The sequence below is a fragment of the Dermacentor silvarum genome, chromosome 4 (genome assembly GCF_013339745.2).
Source record: "Dermacentor silvarum isolate Dsil-2018 chromosome 4, BIME_Dsil_1.4, whole genome shotgun sequence".
Classification (NCBI taxonomy): Eukaryota; Metazoa; Arthropoda; class Arachnida; order Ixodida; family Ixodidae; genus Dermacentor; species Dermacentor silvarum.
In genome coordinates, this window is record NC_051157.2 from 210,011,343 (window position 1) to 210,017,152 (window position 5,810).

The window sequence follows — 5,810 nt, forward strand, 5'->3', positions numbered from 1 at the left end:
AAACGCGCATGTTTTCAGAGGCAGCCGCTAGAGGCACTGCTCGGCGATGTCCCAAATTCCTGGTAATGATTACATAACTTGACATTTTCATTCTAATGCGTTATTACTACCTATTACTTGTTTTCTCCCACCAAAGGTCGTGGGTTTGAGCGCCTTCATTAACTCTGCCTTAATTACTGTGTCTTAATTACCTTCACCCTGATAAACACCAAAAGTCCAGGTTCGAGTGCCTTATTAACTCTATCTTAATTATTCGTGCTTTAATTAACTTAGCCTTAATTAAAACCAAAGGTAGTGGGTTCGACTCTCGTCCTTGACGATGTCAATGACCAGGGGAAACTTGGAGATATAGCCGGTTCGCCCATATCTGTAAACTGGCCCCGGACCCCGTCAAGCTGCTTTGAGGCAGTTTTTTGTCCCGGGCCTTTTTCTCTTGGAGAAATAAATGAATTTTTAATATCTGAATATTGGGTCGTGGGTTCGAGGGCCTTAAAGGGGCCCTGAACAACCCCTCGGGCTTGGTGAAATAGCATAGTCCACGGGTAGCATGCGCTACTGCGAGTATATCAGCCAAGTTTTGCTGTTGTACGCGGTGCATGGAGCTCGCAAGCGGAGAGCGAACTCACCTTTCTCTCAAATGCTCTCGTTTCAACAGAAGCCATGGTCCTCGATCACTGTGTGTTTTATTTCGTAATAAAGCACATTCCTATAGGCGGATGTCTTAAATCTAGGTCAATTACTCACAGGGGACCCTAATCATGAAAAAGAAATTTATAGAAGAATAAAATTGGGCTGGAGTGCATACGGCAGGCATTGCCAAATCCTGACTGGGAGATTGCCACTATTGTTGAAAAGAAAAGTGTACAATGATTGAATTCTACCGATGCTAACATATGGGGCAGAAACTTGGAGGTTAACAAAGAAGCTCGAGAACAAGTTAAGGACCGCACAAAGAGCGATGGAACAAAAAATGTTAGGCCTAACTTTAAGAGACAGGAAGAGGGCGGTGTGGATCAGAGAACAAACGGGGATAGCCGATATTCTAGTTGACATTAAGCGGAAAAAGTGGAGCTGGGCAGGCCATGTAACGAGTAGGATGGATAACCGGTGGACCATTAGAGTTACAGAATGGATACCAAGAGAAGGGAAAGCGCAGTCGAGGACGGCAGAAAATTAGGTGGAGTGTTGAAGTTAGGAAATTGGCAGGCGCAAGTTGGAATCGGCTAGCGTAAGACAGGGGTAATTGGAGATCGCAGGGAGAGGCCTTTGTCCTGCAGTGGACATAGATCTAGGCTGCTGCTGATGATGATGATACGCGGCTGCTATTGGTCGCTGTAGTTGGATACACCTTGGCCGCCGCGAGGTGCCACCACGAGTCCACTGGCTAAGTGCACTGCGGCTCGCTGAGGACAACCGCGTTTGGCTTATGTTTAGCGCGTCGCAGGCACCAAAATCGGAAGTCGTGGAGTCTAGGTTAACAACCAAAATGCAATTTGAACTGCGCGCCACGGTGACATTTTGGAGGCGGAGCGTTGTGGTTGGAGGGGAGCACAGCGGAGATAGTGTTTAGTGCACGTTAAAGAACCCCAGGTGGTCCAAATTTCCGGAGTCCCCCACTACGGCATGCCTCATAATGAGATCGTAGTTTTGGCACGTAAAACCCCATAATTTGTTTTAATTTTGTTTGACTTTTGATTTGCAATAACTCCGCTTCTACTGAACGCACTGAAGTACTTTTGGGGGCAAATTATTTATGAAATAGCCTATTTTCACTTCAAATGTCTTTCTCCACTTCGATAAAAAGTGGTTCAGGGCCCCTTTAATCTATTCCACATTAATTAAACCAAAGGTCATGGGTTCGATTCTGTACCTTAACAATGTCAATTGTAATTCAACTTGGGATATCACCGGTTTGCCCATATCTACAAGTGCGTTCGACCTCCACCAATGCCGTGGGTTCGAGTACCTCACCTCTATCTTAATTAGCCGTGTCTTCATTAACTTGACCTTAATTAACACAAAAGATAGTAGGTTCGACTGTCGTCCTTCACGATGTCAATTGAAATGCAACATGGCGATATGGCCGGTTGCAATATGGAGATATGGCTGGTTCGCCCATATCCATGTTGGGTCGTTGGTTCGAGTGCCTGAATCAACTCCGCCTTAATTAACACCAAAGGTCTAGGGCACCGTGGTCCTGGGTTCGACTCCCACCAAAGGTCGGGAGTTCGACTCTCGACCTTCTCGATATCAATTGGAATCCAACTTGGAGATATCGCCGGTTCGCCCATATTTTCAAGTGGGTTCGATTTCCAACAAAGGTTGTAGGTTCGATAACCTTAATTAACTGTATCTTCAAAAGCCGTGCCTTAATTTACTTCCTTCACACCAAATGTCCTGGGTTCGACTCTCGACCTTCACGATGTCAATTGGAATCCAACTTGGAGATATCGCCGGTACGCCCATATCTTCAAGTGGGTTCGATTTCCACCAAAGGTCGCAGGTTCGATAATCTTAATTAACGGTATCTTGAAAAGCCGTGCCTTAATTTACTTCCTTAATTAAGACCAAATGTCCTGGGTTTGACTCTCGACCTTCACGATGTCAATTGGAATCCAACTTGGAGATATCGCCGGTTCGCCCATATATTCAAGTGGGTTCGATTTCCACCAAAGGTCGTAGGTTCGATAACCTTAATTAACGGTATCTTGAAAAGCCGTGCCTTAATTTACTTCCTTAATTAAGACCAAATGTCCTGGGTTTGACTCTCTACCTTCACGATGTCAATTGGAATCCAACTTGGAGATATCGCTGGTTCGCCCATAACTTCAAGTGGGTTCAATTTCCACCAAAGGTCGTAGGTTCGATAACCTTAATTAACTGTATTTTGAAAAGCCGTGCCTTAATTTACTTCCTTAATCAACATCAAATGTCCTGGGTTCGACTCTCGACCTTCACGATCTCAATTGGAATCGAACTTGGAGATATCGCCGGTTCGCCCATATTGACAAGTGCGTTCGATTCTCACCAAAGGTAGTGTGTGCGAGTGCCTTAACTATCTTAATTAACTGTGCCTTAATTCACCTCGCCTTAATTAACCCTACAGGTCGTGGGCTCGATTCCAGCTAAAGGTAGGGGGTTCGACTGGCTTGAGTGCCTGCAACGGCCAGCCAAGAGAGCAACACTGTGTGAACCAAGAGAGCAACCCTGTGCGCAAGCGCGGCTATAGATACGTTCCCTTGTTATCAATAAACGAATCTTCTTGTGGCCACCACCGTGTGCAATACGCTCGATACAGTGCCTTAGTTAACTTCGCCTTAATTAACACTATACGTCGTGGGTTCGACTCTCAACGTTCGCCATGTCAATTGGAATCCAACTAGGAGATATGGCCGGTTCACCCATATCTCCAAGTGGGTTCGACTACCACGAAAGGTCGTGGGTTCGAGTATATTAATTACCTATATTGTTACGGGAATAACGTTTGTTTAGAAATTATGACTATATACAAGGTGACAACAACCACAAGCAGCGGCGACGGATGCAAAACTGTCGCGCACCTCTGGCGGCCACTTCGTCGCCGTCGTTTTCGTCCGACCGACAGTACCAGCCCCTTCCCTGTCTCATGGCAATACCCACCGGGGCGAGATCGCCGACCCGGTGCTTGTTATGACGGACCAGAGGGGCTAGTTACGTAGGGCTCGTTGTGGGCTATCGTGCACGTTGTCTCGCAACGTGCACGATAGCAGAGGGCGGTGGCGTAGATGGCGCAGGCGCGACGACTAGTTCGATTTTATACGTGACGTCGGTGACTTGACGTAACACCCTGTAATTACCATCGTAGCGGGACAATAGCTTTTCGTAGAGACCGATGCGGTGGGACGGAAACCTCAGCAGCACGAGGGCACCTGGGGAGTAACAAACGTCTCTGGGCGACTATCATACAGGGATTTTTGGGAAGCCTGGGACACTGTGAGCCGTTCACGAGCGATCTGGCTAGCTGTGTCGGCGCGCTATGGCATCGCGAGCGTACGTAGTGGGTGAGCTGACAGGAAGTAAAGTATCAAGACGCAGAGAAGGTTCGCGTCCATACAGGAGGTAAAACGGGGAGTAGCCAGTGGTGTCATGTTGAGACGAGTTGTAGGCGAAAGTAACGTACGGCAAAATAGCGTCCCAATTGCCGTGGTTGGCGGAAACGTACATTGAAAGCCTATCGGTCAGAGTTCAGCTCAGGCGCTCTGTGAGTCCATTCGTTTGCGGGTGATAAGCAATTGTGAGCTTGTGGCGAGTAGAGCAGGAACGAAGGATGTCCTCAATCACGCGAGACAAAAAGTATCGGCCTTGATCGGTCAGAAGCTGTCGAGGAGTACTATGATTCAAGATGGTGTCATGAAGAAAGTCGGCGACATCCATCGCGCAGCTGGTTGGGAGGGCACGGGTAATGGCGTATAGTGTCGGTCGCGACGGGGACCCTCTTGTTGTTTGATGTCGAGGTTGGAAAGGGGCCAAGAAGGTCGAGCCCAACACGAAAGAATGGTTTGGCAGGAATGTCTATATGATGAAGCAGGCCGGTAGGTAACATAGCTGGCCTCTTGCGGCGTTGGCATTTGTCGCAGCTAGCGACATATCGTTAGACGGAGCGATAGAGAGCAGGCCAGAAGAAACGGCGCCTGACGCGATCTTGTAAGTGCGGGTGACACCAAGGTGACCAGCAGTGGGCTCATCATGAAGCTGGTGAAGGACAGCTGACTGCAGATGGGAAGGAACGACGAGGAGGCGTTCAGGGCCCTCAGGATGCATATTATGGCGGTATAAGTGCCGTCCTGAAGGAAGAACAAGTGGAGTGAAGGGTTGGGTGTGGCAGAGCTGAGACTGTCGATGATAGACCGCAAAGCCGAGTCGCGGCGTTGTTCGTCCCGTATATTAACGAGGTCCGAGATAGACAAGACGCAGGCGTCCGGTGTCTTACTCGGTGGCGTCAGGGGAATCCACGGGATGCCGTGGTAGACAGTCGGCATCTTGATGAAGCTCACCGGGCTTGTGCACAACTGAAAACGAGCATGCTTGGAGGCACAGAGCCCAACGACCAAGGCGGCCTGTAGGGTATTTGAGCGAAGAAAGCCAACAGAGGGCGTGATGATCAGTTAAGACTGTAAAGATGCGACCAAACAGGTAGGGACGAAATTTGGCGACAGCCCAGACAAGAGCAAGGCGCTCTCGTTCTGTGATGGAGTAATGCTTAACCGGTGCGGACAGCAGGCGGCTAGCGTACGCAATGACACAATCGTGGTGGTCCTGACGCTGAGCGAGGACGGCACCGATTCCATGACCGCTGACATCTGTGCGATGTTCCGTCGGTGCAGTCGGATCAAAATTCGCTAAAATAGGGGAAGTCGTGAGGGCATCGATAAGCGCCGAAGAGGCAGTAGCTTTGGGTGAGCCCCATGTAAAAGCAACGTCTTTTTTGAGAAGCGCAGTAAGGGGACGCGCAATGTCTGCGAAAATACGAATAAAACGTCGGAAATAGGAGCACAATCCTATGAAACTGCGTACGTCTTTAGCCGAACAAGGTACATGGAAAATGCTTCATGGCGTGAACTTTTTCAGGATCGGGCTGGACACCCGCCGCGTTGACGAGATGGCCAAGTACGGTTATTTCACAGCGTCCGAAACGGCACATTGAGGCGTTGAGCTGGAGACCGGCATTGCGGAATACCTCGAGTATGGCGGAGAGGCGCTGAAGATGGCTGTCAAGTGTTGGCGAAAAAACAATTACATCGTCAAGGTAGCACAAGCAGGTTGAGCATTTC